Here is a 16,671-nt window from a genome sequence, read left to right on the forward strand (position 1 = left end):
TACCAAAATACATTCTAAAATGTTAGAATATATTTAAAGGGACAAAATGTTTCAGAGCTTTCTGATTAATCCCCTTAATTCCTAACTTGGTCCATCTTTTCCCTACAATGGCTTTAGATTTTAAAATAAGTTCAATTAAAAGTTGTAGGTTTGGAGGTGATGAATATGTTCCAAAATATACTGCGGGGACTGATGGCTGAAGAACACTGTGAAACTACTCAAAATCAACCAATCATGAACATTAAATAGGTGAATAGTGTGGTATTTAAGTTAGCGAGCTGTCGATTTAGGCTAGTAATCTCTCTCAAAGGACCCAAAGTTGAGCTTTTTCTACTGTGTTCTACGTAAAAAATCCTTAGCCCAGGACATAGCTCTAGCATTCAGGAAAAAAAAAAAAAACTGGCAGCAAAGCCCTTCTGTCTTTCTTTTCTGGAATGGATTCTTCATGGCAGATGCAGATTTTCAACTAACCAGCAGATTTTACCCTGCTTTCCCAAAGGCCCTGTTAGCACTCTTCTCTTGCTCCTTCTTTACCACATAAACATGGACTTTTAAGTTCTTCTTTATTACCTTACAGGAAAACAAGTTACCCCTGTAACACTGTTTACACCAATAACAGACACCCATTGCTTATTCTCACTTGTCACCCTATTCCTCTTTGTGCAGGCACCTCTGACTCTCCCCAAGAGACTTCACCGAAAGCAACAGGTTCAAGTCCACACTAGAAAACTCCCTATCATTCACACACACACACACACACACACACACACACACACACACACCATTGTCCACACACACACACACCATTGTCCACACACACACACACACACACACACACCATTGTCCACAATAGAAAACTCCCAATCTCTCTCTCTCACACACACACACACCCCAATACACATACACACATACCATTTTCCTCCTAACTTGAATCAATAAAAATAGATCACCACAGAAACTGACATGCTGGAAGTCCTCCTAAGTTTCCTCCAGAACCACACAGTAGTGAAATACACTGTTCTCTTGGCTGCCTTACAGTGACTCTTTGGGAAGGCTTCTAGAATGTAGCAGATGCAGACACTTCCTCTCCTGGGCTCTTGCCAAAGCCCAAGGTTTTTTCAAAATCCTGGGCTGTCTGAACAGTCTAGAATTTTCTCACTGTTTAAACAGATTTCTGCCATAATTTCTTCATAAATGAATGTTATTTCCAGCAAATACAAATGCTTTTGCTGTACCAAGAGAAGGCTAACCAGAAATGTTGTCTAAACATTAGCTCTGATGAGAAAGTTTAGATCTGTCAGATAAGAAGTTATCATTTTTTTCATTGCTAAAATGTATTTTGTCACTAAAGTTTCTCTGTCTTCTTTTATTGTCCTTAAACCTTACAATGAATCAAGAAACACTGGCCTACAGAAATTACCAAAAAAGCTTGAAAATTTCTTTATTCTAGATGAAATAAAGAGTCATAATAACAAAAAACAAAACAACAAAAGTTACTGGACCTCTGAAAAGAGAATTTTTAAACTTAAAAATAAGATAATCTAAAGCCAAATGGAATTAAAATACACAAAATAACAGGTTTACATATTGTTTTATAAAAACTATAAACTAGGAAACTAAAGAAAACAGAGCTCATTTAAGGAACTCCTGCAAATCAATAAAAAACCCAAGACATCAGCAGAGAGGTGGGCTGAAAATGAAAGCCACTCAGTCGCATCCAACTCTTTGCGACGCCATAGACTGTAGCCCACCAGGCTCCTCTGTCCATGGAATTCTCCAGGCCAGAATACTGGAGTGGGTAGCTGTTCCCTTACCGAGAGGATCTTCCCAACCCAGGGATTGAACTCAGTTTTCCTGCATTGCAGGCGGATTCTTTACCATCTGAGCCACCAGGGAAGCCCAATGAGTGGGTTAAGAACCCAGAAAGCCACAAAAGAGGAACTACAGTTAACGAAACCCACTGAAATAAAAACTGACTCATCAGTAATCAAGGACTCAAGAAGTTGAAATAAGATAGCCAGTTTTTGCCTATCAAATGAAGAATTAAATGTAACAACTAAATTTAAAATACTTAATGATGATAGTGCTATATGTCAAGAAACTTAAAATGAACATATTCCTTACTTGTAAATTCAAATGAAAACGAGATTTGAAAATTAACATCAATCCTACAACATTCATTGCTGGTGGGATTGCAAAATGGTACAGTCACTTTGGAAAACAAGTTTGGCAATTTCTTAAAAAATTAAATACACTCTTACCATATGATCCAGCAATCATGTTTAGTATTTACTCTAAGGAGTTGAAAATTTATGTTCACAAAAGCCTGCACATGGATATTTATAGCAACTTTATTTATAATGGGCAAAACTTGGAAGCAACCAAGATGTCCTTCAGAAGGTGAACAGATAAATTGTGATACATCTAGGCAATGGAATATTATTCAATGCTAAAAAGAAATGAGCTACCAAGTCATGAAGAGATACCGAAGAATATTACATGTATTAATATATTACTAAGTGAAAGAAGCCAATCTGAAAAGGCTATATACTGTATAATTCCAACTATATAATATTCTGGAAGAGGTGAAACTATTAAGAGAATAAAAAGATTAGTAGTTGGCAGAAGAAGAGGGGGGATGAACAAATGGAGCACAGAGGATTTTTAGGGCAGTGAAAATACTGTGTAATATCATAATGATGAATACATATCACTATACATTTGTTCATTTTCACAGAATTTACAACACTAAGAGTGAAGGGGTAATGTTAAACTATGGCCTTTGGGCAATTATGATGTGTCAATGTAGATTCATTAATTTTTAAAAATACGCCATTCTGGTGGGGGGCTACACATATTGGGAGCAGGGAGTACATGCGACATTTCCATACCATTCTCTTAATTTTGTTATGAAGCTAAAACTGCTCTAAAAAATTAAGTCTTAAAAAAAATAAACACCATACAACTCTGGTGGAATCTATACTGAAGAAGATTAAGTTTCTACTACACTCTGATAGAAAGTTAGTAATAAATACTAATCAAAACAAAGAAAAAACTTAACATTATAATATCATAATTTTACCAAAAAAATATGCAGAGGAAATTCACCAAAATGTAGTTGTCTCTGGAGAGCAGAACATTACGTGATTTTTTTCTTTCCTATTTTTCAGTATTTTCCAGATGTCAAGGGTTTGGGCATTCCTGGTGGTTCACTGGTAAAGAACCCACCCGCCAATACAGGAGACACAAGTTTGATCCCTGGGTCAGGAAGATTCCTGAAGAAGGAAATGACAACCCACTCCAGTATTCTTGCCTGGGAAATCCCACAGACAGAGGAGCCTGGTGGTCCACTGTCCATGAACTCACATAAGAGTCGGACACAACTTAGCAACTAAACAACACAGGGTATATTTACTTTTATACTCAATGCTTATTTTTTTCTCATGTAATAGGTTCTTATTATTTAATTTTATTGAAGTACAGTTGTTTTGCAATGTGCAAGTCTCTGCTGTACAGCAAAGTGACTCAGGTATATACATACATTCTTTAAAATATTCTTTTCCATTATGGTTTATCACAGGATATTGAATATAGTTCCCTGTATATATAGTAGCCTGCTCCAGAGTGGGACCATGTTGTTTATGAATCCCATATATAACAGTTTACATCTGCTGATCCCAAACTCCCCGTCTTTCTCTCCCCCCACACCCTTTCCCCTCTGCAGCCACAAATTTGTTCTGTGAGTCTTTTTCTGTTTTGTAGACAGGTTTATTAGTGTCATATTTTAGATTCCACATATAAGGGATACCATAGGATATTTGTCTTTCTCTTTCTGAGTTACTTCACAGTATGATAATCTCTAGTTGCATCCATGTTGCTGCAAATGGCCTTCCATTCTTTTTCATGACCGAGTGGTATGCTATTTTATATAGGTACCACATCATCTTTATCCATTCATTTGTCAATGAACATTTGGATGTTTCTACGTTTTGGCTGTTATGAACGATGCATGTATCTTTTGGAACTATAGTTTGTCTGGGTATGTGCCCAGGAGTGGGACTGCTGGATCATATGGCAGCTCTGTTTTTAGTTTTCTGAGGAACTGCCACACTGTATTTCACAGGGGCTGTACCAACCAACATGCCCGCCACCAGTGTAGAAGGGCTCACTTTTCCGTACACTCTCTGCAGCATTTTCCATTTGTAGACTTTTTAATGATGGCCATTCTGATGGTACTCCACTGTAGTTTTGGTTTGCATTTCTCTAATTATATTTGCTTTTATAATGACAAAAATTAACTCTATACAAAATAGAAAACCTAAAACATCAACTTCCATATTTTGGCACCGTAAGACTTTAACGAAATGGTTAACCACACTCTAACACAATAAAGTAGCTAACATGTTTGCATATGTCCCATTTTCTAACTCGATAATCCTCTAGATTTCTTGCTGTGCTTCAAAGACTGTTAAGCTTATTTGAAAGCAACCGAAAGTGTGCCACTCCTGACAATGTAGTGGCACACTTTTCTATTCTCCTTTCTCCCACAAATAGACATATGACCCAGGCTAAGCCAGTCATTGACCCTCATTCCTATGAATTTAACTGTTGAAGAGTGGGCTTGTGAAATGGTAAAAAGCAGCTCTTTCTGGAATTGCTACGCTCAGAGGACATGAATTTGGAGCTGCCTGTGACCATCTGTGCCACCTGACAAGCATACACAGGAACTTAGTCTATAAAAATGACAAAGTTATGCAGAAACAAGCAGTTTTACAAGCTCCATGGCCCTGATTCTTATAGTTTCTGCTCTGAACCTGTGAACTTCCCCAATAATCTTCCAACTCAGCTGAGGTAGCCTGTAAATTCCCTTTTTCTTAAACTAGTTTAAGTTGGATTTCTGTCACTTGCAATAGAAAATTTAGACCCTCTCACAGCATTACTCCAAATTACCATGCCAACCTAAACTAGTTAATATAAATGAAGATAGAGTATATAACAGTGGTTCTAAACTTTAGCTGTATCAGATCACCCAATGGTCAAAGTACCTAGATCACATATGCAAGTTCTCAGGTGACGCTGCTGCTGCTGTTCTGGTGATCACACTTTGAGAACCACAGGATATGACTACCTCTTGAAATCATACAAAAGATGCACTCTGTCTTTAAAATATATTTTACTTCAATTTATTTTTTAGAACATGTCACAGAATTTCTGATTACTCTAGGGAATGGTTTCTCTAATCTGTCTGAATACTATGCCTCATGCACATTCTTTAGAAACCTTAAGTGGCATGTTTATAGACAAGCATATCCTTATCAATCACAGGCTTTTAAAACATAATGGTTTCATCACTTACGATGTCTCACTTCCATTTATTACCACCTTTGTTCAGTTAGCAGCATGCAAAGCAATCATTATGTACAACTAAGAGTAAAGCATCCCAAAAGACATTAGGGTTTTATCAAAAACAGGAAGACATAAATGCCTTCTGTTCTAAATCCTCAAACAAGCTTGAAATAGAATTTAAATGGGTTAAAGAGGATGCAATCTTCTTCAAAAGAAGGTAAATCCCAGATCCCAGAGAAGACACAATGAAAGAAAGACGGAGAAGAAGAGAAGGGAGAAAGGAGGAAAGGAAAGAAAGACAAAGAAGAGGCAGATACAAAGACAAATTTATACAGGAATAAAATTTATTACTGAAGCAGTATGGATAAGTTACTCATAATATTTTGGTTCTTGGTTGGATGGCAGTTTCATGAGTGTTTATTAATCTATAAATAATCTATATATATTACATATAATGTTTGAAATGCATGAATATTTTTAAATTAAAAAAATTTTTTTAATTTTAAATATTTCTAAAACTATAAAGAAAACAACAACCTGGGAAACATATTCTCTGGTAGACCTGGACAAAAATAAAATGCAAAGTGTACTGTTTATCTAAAACTTTCCTACTGTCCTTCTAGAAAAGTCCAGTCCCACATATTCACAGATCAACCAAACCTGGGAACTATAGTTAAACAGTTCTACTATTTTAAATATGACTCTGAGTTATCAGGATTCACTGAACTGTATATTTAGGTTATTCAATGGATTACTAGAACAGGGCATCTGGCAAATAATTCTATTAGCCTTTTGGTCTAACATTTTTCTTCCAAGAAAAAAAATGCAACATTAACAAGTCTGTCTTTCCCAAACAAATCACTCAAAAATTAGGCAGACTAAAGAATGCTTGATATTCTAATCTTTCTCTGACATGAAAAACTTTTTACAGGGCTCCCTCTAACAGTCTCTCCACATCTTCCACAACTTGTTCCAAACCCTCTTTAGAGGGTTCCAACTTTAAGATTATTTTTCCTCATACAAATTCCATACTCAACTGTTGGTTTTCCTGACATCTGTGTTAGACTTTAATCTTTCTGACAGGTTTTATGGTCAGCACAAAATATCAACACACATTCAAGCTGCTAATTCAGGCCACTGCAACGTGGTATACACATCTAGACAGAACGTCTCTTTCATATAAGCAGGATGGATTTTCCAAGACAACTAAGAGTGATTGCTAATAGAACCAGTTATATTTCTGTTCTGCCCTGTAATTGCTCTGCCAATTACCATTTGTTTTAACTTAACTCTAAGAATCCCAGTCATACTTCTACTCCCAAAGAGAGTGAGCTGCATCTCTGGTACATACATAGAGTCTGGGATGAGTGCTTCAATGGTATGACCAACTTTTCGATTAAAAACCCAGAAGTCATGCTAGCCTCTTTGCCACAATTTTCTATACTTGAGCAGTGAACCCAGTGTTTAGCATCATTCCAATGGAACAGCAGTTTAGGATATGATTGGAGAGAACCTCTAAACCAAGATACTGCCCTTAACTGAAAGTGCTATGTAGGCTGTCTTTCAGAGGTTCTTCCAAAGCTCAGTCTTCCCTGTCAGAAGTAATCTGAAGATAAGATCATTTCAAAAACACACGCTTGTTTTTCCCTACATGGCACCTCAATCATCCCTACTCTTTCTCCTGGAAATTGCCCCCTTCTACCTTTTTAACTGCCCTAGTTCACCCGTAATTCATTCCCACAGTTTTACCAGTCATGTTATATAGCATGATACTTCTCCCTGACCAAGTGGCCATTCAAAGTTCTTTGTCAGAAAATTTGAAAATGAAACTGAGAAAAGTGGTGGCAGGCACTCTTTGAATGTCTGAACTATTTTACAAATAAAGCTTGGGAAAAGTTAGGGACCAAGTGAATGAAGCTTATTTAGAAAGATTTTAAGATGATGCACATACACAGAGAGGAAGACAGACAAGAGACAGAAGAAAACATGCGGATGTTCCAATTATTCTGGAAATTTAATCATACTCCTGACCTCTGTTGCTAAGACAACTTCCTATCGCCATAATTCTTAAATTCCATTATGGACTAGTATGAGTTAAGATTTCTGTTTAACCCAGAGTCCAAATGAATACACTTTCTCTCCTCTCTAAAGAAGAAGATGTCCACCAATATATTGTGAGAAAGCCCTTAAACAAAGAAGGTAAGAAACCCACTACCAAAGCACCCAAGATTCAGCGTCATATTACTCCACGTATTCTGCAACACGAATGCTGGCCTATTGCAACACTACTGCTCTGAAGAAACAGTGTACTAAGAAAAATAAGGAAGAGGCTGCAGAATATGCTAAACTTTTGGCCAAGAGAATGAAGGAAGCCAAAGAAAAATGGCAATAACAGATTACCAAGAGATGGAGGCTGTCCTGAGAACTTCTGAGTCCAGTCAAAAATGAGATGTTCCAAGAGTGACAAATAAGATCTAACATCAGATCTAAAAAAAAATATATATATATATATACATACACACACACACACTTTTACTCATCAACCCTGTTTCTTTAAGGCAAACTAAAAAAGGTAAATAATTCTCATGTGTTTACTACTCTCTATTCCCTAGCACCAAAAAGCAATATTTTTCAATGATCTTTTAAATGTTTTTCTTAATTTTAGAAATTCAATGAATATATGTGAGATACAAAGTTTAAGAATAAATATGATTTTAATCCATTAAAAAAATATTTAAACTGGATTCACAATTGAAGTTAAGCTCAATATTTAAAGTTTCTATTTCTAAGAAAGCCAAGTTCCCCTAAACCAGAAACATTTTAATAATAAGTGTAGGCTGAGGGGAAAGTTTGAGAATGAAACAAATCTTATTTATAATTAAAATGGTGCCATTCTTCAATGATTTTTAAACTGTGTATTTTAAACTGTAAAATATACCTCTCAATTATTTCCAACACTTTAGTTAGCAATACATACATTTCCCAATATAGGATAAAGTATCAGGATTCTTTTCTAAGAACAGGAAAAAAACAAAAATTACCGTACGTGAGACTAGGAGGCCTGCAATTTAGTAAAATTTCATCAGTAATGTTGACTTTTATTTGGTGGTCCCTTTAAAGGGAAGCAGAATAAGCAAAAAGGTAAGGTATCTAATATGAGGCCAAACTTGACCACCAGCTAATAATAAAAAATCAGCAGTACTTCAGATGAAAGTGCCTTGGACAATGCCTGACACCTAGGAGACACTTAAGAAATGTTACTTTTGGATGTGGGGCAAGAGCACAAGAATAAATAGATTTGTTGCCAAGAGTGTCTCAAAGGACATGGAAAAAGAGGTGACTTGGAGAACTGCGGGAAGCCCAGGCAACCTCAACCCTGGGCTAAGGCAGTGAAAAGGACCAAGAAGCCCAATCTACTAGCAAACAGGTGCACAGGCTTTATAATTTAGAAATGTGAGTGGGAGAAAAAAGTGGACAGAGGCAGTGGAAGGGAAGAAGTAAAAGAAGTAAACATTAAATTATACATGCTCTCCTTGTGGCTTATAAAAATGCTGGTATTTCCCAAAATTAACATAGTCTATATACTTCTCATCTGATGAATTTGCAGTATCTTCTCTTTGTTAATGAAACTATGTGCTTTATAACATGAATATCAATAAATATTGATTAGGATATTAAAAACAGCAATAATATAAAACAGCAATTCTTTAGAAATCAAAAAATGTTAACAATTGTCTGAGAGGGAATCACAGTCCATTCTCTTTACTCAATTTCTGCATTTTAATAAACATTTCTAATAGAAAATTTTTATTTCTATAAATAAACAAATATGCAAGCTAACAAATGAAGTCAAAGTAGCACTGAAGTGAAAAGATCAAGTCAAATCATTGGGTTAGTAAAATTCAAATGAGCAACTCCATACTTCTACTAGGGCATAATACCACCATCAATCCCTTCTGCTCAAAAACAATTTGTATGTATATTTGATTTACAGAAAAAATCCTGATAAGGCAACTGCAGTGTCTTTGCCACCCTTAGGATACAATTGGAAAATAAAATCTTGTACAATACACATTTTAGATTTATTAAACTTAAGGAATATGTGGGCTTCCCAGGTAGCTCAGTGGTAAAGAATCCACCTGCCAATGCTGGAGACTTGGGTTTGATCCCAGGTCGGAAAGATCCACTGGAGGAGGAAATGGCAATCCACTCCAGTATTCTTGCCTAGGAAATCCCATGGACAGGGGAGACTGGTGGGCTATAGTCCACGCAGTTGCAAAACAGTCAGACACGACATAGCCAGTAAAACAACAACAAGGAACATGTGGTAAAACAAACTATTCCAAAACAACTGCTTTCAATGAAACTTAAAGATTGATTTTTTAAATTATTTTAACTGGAAGATAATTACTTTACAATATTGTGATTTTTGCCATACATCGACATGAATCAGTCATGGGTGCACATGTGTCCCCCCATCCTGAACCCCCTCCCAAATCCCTCCCACCCTATCCCTCTGGGTTGTAGTAATTTTTTTTTTAAAGCAAGCTAATACTACTTGAAAAATTATCATTTACAAAAAAGCAACATTCCCTTTAGAAAAGGACCTGTCCATACAAACAAGAACCAATCACCAGAAGCAACAGCAACCAATATGTTAATTACCTGGGAATAAACTTAAGAAAACTTTATATTGACGCTAAAATTAACTCAAAATGTATCCAAGATTATCTTGAAATCTAAAACTATAAACCTCTTGGGGAAAAAAGAGGTGTAAATCTTCATAACCTTGATTAAGCACTTAAACATTGATATCTAGACAATAATTTCTTAGATATGACACATAAAAAGCACAAGAAACCAAGGAAAAAATTAAACTGGACTTCATCAAAATTTAAAACTTTCATCTTTCAGGAAACTTAAAAGACAACCAAAAGAATGGTAAAGAAAAAAAAAATTAAATTAAAAATCATATCTCTAACAAAAGTTTAATACCTAGTATACAGTATTCTTAGAACTGAACAATAGAAAAATAATCCACTTTTTAAATGAGAAAAGGGTTTGAAGAGACATTTCTCCAAAGAAGCCACAAATGGCCAATAAGTACATGAAAAAACTCAACATCACTAGTCATTCAGTTGCTTAGTCATGTCCGACTCTTTGCGACCCTATGGACTGCAGCACGCCAGGCCTCCCTGTCCATCACCAACTCCCAGAGTTTACTTAAACTCACATCCATCGAGTTGGTGATGCCATCCAAACATCTCATCCTCTGTTGTCCCCTTCTCCTCCTGCCTTCAATCTTTCCCAGCATCAGGGTCTTTTCAGATGACTCAGTTTTCAGGTGGCCAAAGTATTGGAGTTTCAGCTTCAGCATCAGTCCTTCCAATGAACACCCCGGACTGATCTCCTTTAGGATGGACTGGTTGGATCTCCTTGCAGTCCAAGGGACTCTCAAGAGTCTTCTCCAACAACACAGTTCAAAAGCATCAATTCTTCTGCGCTCAGCTTTCTTTATAGCCCAACTTTCACATCCATACACAACTACTGGAAAAATCACAGCCTTGACTAGACAGACCTTTGTTGGCAAAGCAATGTCTCTGCTTTTTAATGTGCTGTCTACGTTGGTCATAACTTTCCTTCCATGGAGTAAGCGTCTTTTAATTTCATGGCTGCAGTCACCATCCGCAGTGATTTTGGAGCCCCCAAAAATCAAGTCTGTCACTGTTTCCCCATCTATTTGTCATGAAGTGATGGAACCAAATACCATGATCTTAGTTTTCTGAATGCTGAGCTTTAAGCCAACTTTTTCACTCTCCTCTTTCACTTTCATCAAGAGGCTCTTTAGTTCCTCTTCACTTTCTGTCATAAGGGTGATGTCATCTGCAAATCTGAGGTTATTGATATTTCTCCCAGCAATCTTGATTCCAGCTTGTGCTTCATCCAGCCCAGTGTTTCTCATGATGTACTCTGCATATAAGTTAAATAAGCAGGGTGACAACATACAGCCATTACATACTCCTTTCCCGATTTGGAACCAGTCTGTCGTTCAATGTCCAGTTCTAATTGTTGCTTCCTAATCTGCATACAGATTTCTCAGGAGGCAGGTCAGGTAGACTGGTCTTCTCATATTTGCACAGTATGTTGTGATCCACACAGTCAAAGGCTTTGGCATAGTCAACAAAGCAGAAATAGATGTTTTTCTGGATCTTTCTTGCCTTTTTGATGATCCAATAGATGTTGGCAATTTGATCTCTGGTTCCTCTGCCTTTTCTAAAACCAGCTTGAACATCTGGAAGTTCACGGTTCACGTACTGCTGAAGCCTGGATTGGAGAATTTTGAGCATTACTTTGCTAGCGTGTGAGATGAGTGCAATTGTGCGGTAGTTTGAGCATTCTTTGGCGTTGCCTTTCTTTGGGATTGGAATGAAAACTGATCTTTTCATGTCCTGTGGCTACTGCTGACTTTTCCAAATTTGCTGGCATATTGAGGGCAGCACTTTCAGCATCATCTTTTAGGACTGAAAATAGCCCAACTGGAATTCCATCACCTCCACCAGCTTTGTTTGTAGTGATGCTTCCTAAGGCCCAGTTGACTTTGCATTCCAGGATTTCTGTCTCTAGGTGAGAGATCACATCATCGTGATTATCTGGGTCGTGAAGATCTTTTTTGTACAGTTCTTCTGTGTATTCTTGTCACCTCTTAATATCTTCTGCTTCTGTTAGGTGCATACCATTTCTGTCCTTTATTGTGCCCATCTTTGCATGAAATGTTCCCTTGGTATCTCTAATTTTCTTGAAGAGATCGCTAGTCTTTCCCATTCTGTTGTTTTTCTCTATTTCTTTGCACTGATCACTGAGGGAGGCTTTCTTATCTCTCCTTGCTATTCTTGGAACTCTGCATTCAAATAGGTATATCTTTCCTTTTCTCCTTTGGTTTTCGCTCTTCTTCTTTTCACAGCTATTTGTAAGGCCTCCTCAGACAGCCATTTTGCCTTTTTGCATTTTTTTTCCTTGGGGATGGTCTTGATCCCTGTCTCCTGTACAATGTCACAAACCTCCGTTCATAGTTCTTCAGGCACTCTTGTCTATCAGACCTAATCCCTTGAATCTATTTCTCACTTCCACTGTATAATCATAAAGGATTTGATTTTGGTCATACCTGAATGGTCTAGTGGTTTTTCCTACTTTCTTCAATTTAAGTCTGAATTTGGCAATAAGGAGTTCATGATCTGAGCCACAGTCAGCTCCTGGTCTTGTTTTTGCTGACTGTATAGAGCTTCTCCATCTTTGGCTGCAAAGAATATAATCAATATGATTTCAGTGTCGGCCATCTAGTGATGTCCATGTGTAGAGTCTTCTCTTGTGTTGCTGGAAGAGGGTGTTTGCTATGAACAGTGCATTCTCTCGGCAAAACTCTATTAGCCTTTGCCCTGCTTCATTCTGTACTCCAAAACCTAATTTGCCTGTTACTCCAGGTATCTCTTGCCTTACTACTTTTGCATTCCAGTCTCCAATAATGAAAAGGACATCTTTTTTGGGTGTTAGTTCTAGAAGGTCTTGTAGGTCTTCATAGAACCATTCAACTTCAGCTTCTTCAGCATTACTGGTCGGGGAACAGACTTGGATTACTGTGATACTGAATGGTTTGCCTTGGAAATGAACAGAGATCATTTTGTCATTTTTGAGATTGCACCCAAGTACTGCATTCGGACTCTTTTGTTGACTCATTTCTTCTAAGGGATTCTTGCCCACAGTAGTCAATATGATGGTCATCTGAGTTAAAATCACCCATTCCAGTCCTTTTTAGTTCGCTAATTCCTAAAATGTCGACATTCACTCTTGTCATCTGTTTGACCACTTCCAATTTGCCCTGATTCATGGACCTAACATTCCAGGTTCCTATGCAATATTGCTCTTTATAGAATTGGACTTTGCTTCTATCAGGGAATTCCCTGGTGACTCAGACGGTTAAGCATCTGTCTACAATGTGGGAGATCTGGGTTCGATACCTGGGTCAGGAAGATCCCCTGGAGAAGGAAACGGCAATCCATTCCATTACTATTGTCTGGAAAATCCCATGGACTGAGAAGCCTGATAGGCTACAGTCCATGGGGTCACAAAGAGTCGGACACAACTGAGCGACTTCACTCACTTGCTTCCAGCACCAGTCACATCTACAAATGGGTATTGTTTTTGCTTTGGCTCCATCTCTTCATTCTTTCTGGAATTATTTTTCCACTGATCTCCAGTAGCATATTGGACACCTACCGACCTGGGGAGTTCCTCTTTCAGTGTCCTATCTTTTTACCTTTTCATACTGTTCATGGGGTTCTCAAGGCAAGAATACTGAAGTGGTTTGCCATTCCCTTTTCCAGTGGACCACATTTTATCAGAACTCTCCACCATGACCTGTCCGTCTTGGGTGGCTCTACACAGCGTGGCTCATAGTTTCACTGAGTTAGACAAGGCTGTGGTCCAAGTGATCAGATTGGTTAGTTTTCTACGATTGTGGTTTTCAATCTGTCTGCCCACTGATGGAGAAAAATAGAGGCTTATGGAAGTTTCCTGATGGGAGAGACTGAATGAGGGGGAAACTGGGTCTTGTTCTGATGGGCGGGGTTATGCTCAGTAAATCTTTAACAATTTTCTGTTGATGGGTGGAGCTGTATTCCCTCCCTGCTATTTACCTGAGGCCAAACTACAGTGGAGGTAATGAAGATAATGGTGACCTCCCTCAAAAGATGCCATGCATGTACTGCTACACTCAGTGCCCCCAACCCTGCAGCAGGCCTCCACTGACCCACGCCTCGGCTGGAGACTCCTGGACACTCCCAGGCAAGCATGGGTCAGTCTCTTGTGGGGTCACTGCTCCTTTCTCCCGGGTCCTGGTGCACACAAGGTTCTGTTACGTCATTATGGAAATGTAAATGAAATACCGCTATGAGATACCACTTCACAGCCCCTAGGATAGCTATAGTAATAAAAAGAGTAAGTATTGACAAGGATGTGAAGAAACTGGAATACTCATACATTGCTGATAGGAATGTAAAATGGTGTAGTTACTTTGGAAAACAGTTTTCCTAAAAGTTTTAGGAACTTTTCAGTTCCTAAAAAAGTTAAACATGGAGTCACCATATGACCCAACAATTCCACTACTAGGTCTATACCCAAACCAAATGAAAGCACATATCCACAGAAATATTTGTACAGAAATGTCCACAGTAGCATTAATTGCAAATAGGTGGAAACAACCCAAATGATGACTGAATAAACAAAATTTGATATAACCATACAATGGAATCTTATTTGCCCATAAAAGGAAATGAAGTACTAATACTGCTACAATACAAATAAACCTCAAAAACATTATGTTACATGAAAAAAAATCTACAGACATTAAAAAGAAGCATATTAGTGATTGCCTAGAGCTGGGGGAGGGAGAGGAGAGTGACTGCTAATAGATCTGAGGTGTCTTTTTGGAGTGATTTATTTGAAAAAGGATTAAAATTGATTGTCATAATGGTTACACAACTCTGTAGATGTATTAAAATCCACTGAATTGTACACTTTAAGAGGTAAATTATATGGTATGTGAATTATATCTCAATAAAGCTGTTTGAAAAAAAAAAGGAAATCAAGAACTTTCTTGGTGGTACAGTGGATAAGAATCTGCCTGCCAATGTAGGGGGCACAGGTCTGACCCCTAGTCCAAGATCAAACCTGCTGCAGAGCAACTAAGCAACAAGAGAAGCCACGGCAATAAGAAAACCACACATGGCAACTAGAGGGTAGCCCCTGCTCACAGCAACCAGAGTAAGCCTGCCCAAAGCAAAGACCCAGCACAGCCAAAAATAAAATCAATGAATAAAATTATTTTAAAAAATCAACATAAACTCTCATTTCACTAGGTAAATCTGGGAGTAGGAATGCTAGGTTCCACAGTAAGCATATATAGTGGTGGTGGTTTAGTGGTTTATTTGCTAAGTCATGGCCAACTCTTGTGATCCCACGGACTGTAGCCTGACAGGCTCCTCTGTCCATGGGATTTTGCAGGCAAGAATACTGGAGTGGGCTGCCATTCCCTTCTCCAGGGGATCTTCCTAGCCCAGAGATCAAACCCAGTCTCCCACATTGCAGGCAGATTCTTTACCGGTTAAGCCACCAGAAAAGCCCACCCATATGTATGTTTACCTTCATAAAAAACTGCCAAATGTTAAAGTCGCTATACTGTTTTCATTGCCCGTGTCAACAAATGAAAGCTCCAACTGCCCCATGGTCTTGTCAGCATTTGGTATTGTTTTTTTTATTTTTCCTTTCTTCCTTCATTTTTCTTAATGTCTTAATTTTCTCACTACTGGTTTCTCATTGTGGTTTTAACTTACAACTCTTCAATTATCAATGATGTTTAGTATCTTTAGGTATATTTACTTGCTATCCATATTCCTTTTTTGGTAAAGTTTCTACTTAAATCATTTTGTCAAATTTTTAATTAGGCTGTTCACTTACTATTGAAGGTTGTGAGTTCTGTAGATATTCTGGATACAAGTTTTCTGTTAGATATGTGATAGGAGAATATTAACTCCCAGGTCTGTGACTTGCCTTTTCACTTTCATAACACTCTTTCAAACAGCATCAGATCAGATCAGCCGCTCAGTTGTGTCCGACTCTTTGCGACCCCATGAACTGCAGCATGCCAGGCCTCCCTGTCCATCACCAATTCCCAGAGTTCACTCAGACTCACGTCTATCGAGTCAGTGATGCCCTCCAGCCATCTCATCCTCTGTCGTCCCCTTCTCCTCCTGCCCACAATCCCTCCCAGCATCAGAGTCTTTTCCAATGAGTCAACTCTTCGCATGAAGTGGCCAAAGTACTGGAGTTTCAGCTTTAGCATCATTCCTTCCAAAGAAATCCCAGGGCTGATCTCCTTCAGAATGGACTGGTTGACTCTCCTTGCAGTCCAAGGGACTCTCAAGAGCCTTCTCCAACACCACAGTTCAAAAGCATCAATTCTTCGGCGCTCAGCCTTCTTCACAGTCCATACATGACCTCACATCCATACATGACCACAGGAAAAACCATAGCCTTTGACTAGACAAACCTTTGTTGGCAAAGTAATGTCTCTGCTTTTGAACTGCTATCTAGGTTGGTCATAACTTTCCTTCCAAGGAGTAAGCATCTTTTAATTTCATGGCTGCAATCACCATCTGTAGTGATTTTGGAGCCCCGAAAAATAAAGTCTGACACTGTTTCCACTGTTTCCCCATCTATTTCCCATGAAGTGGTGGGACCGGATGCCATGATCTTCGTTTTCTGAATGTTGAG

General features: G+C 38.1%; 1 protein-coding gene across 4 annotated transcripts in view; it reads right to left on the minus strand.

Annotated features, from left to right (window-relative positions):
• The window catches only part of P4HA1 (prolyl 4-hydroxylase, alpha polypeptide I), an 82,598-nt gene extending 74,561 nt beyond the window's left edge, over positions 1–8,037 (minus strand). For 2 of the 4 annotated variants that reach the window (XM_010852268.1, XM_010852271.1), the window contains exon 1: positions 964–1,177. The gene's annotated coding sequence lies outside the window, so the exon portion shown is untranslated. Of the gene's footprint in view, positions 1–912; positions 1,178–7,746 lie in introns of those variants that run through there. The other 2 variants (XM_010852269.1, XM_010852270.1) reach the window with 2 other exon arrangements.
• Positions 8,038–16,671: the final 8,634 nt, after the last annotated feature.

This window comes from Bison bison, unplaced genomic scaffold (genome assembly GCF_000754665.1).
Source record: "Bison bison bison isolate TAMUID 2011002044 unplaced genomic scaffold, Bison_UMD1.0 scf7180017864309, whole genome shotgun sequence".
In the NCBI taxonomy this organism is placed as follows: domain Eukaryota; kingdom Metazoa; phylum Chordata; class Mammalia; order Artiodactyla; family Bovidae; genus Bison; species Bison bison.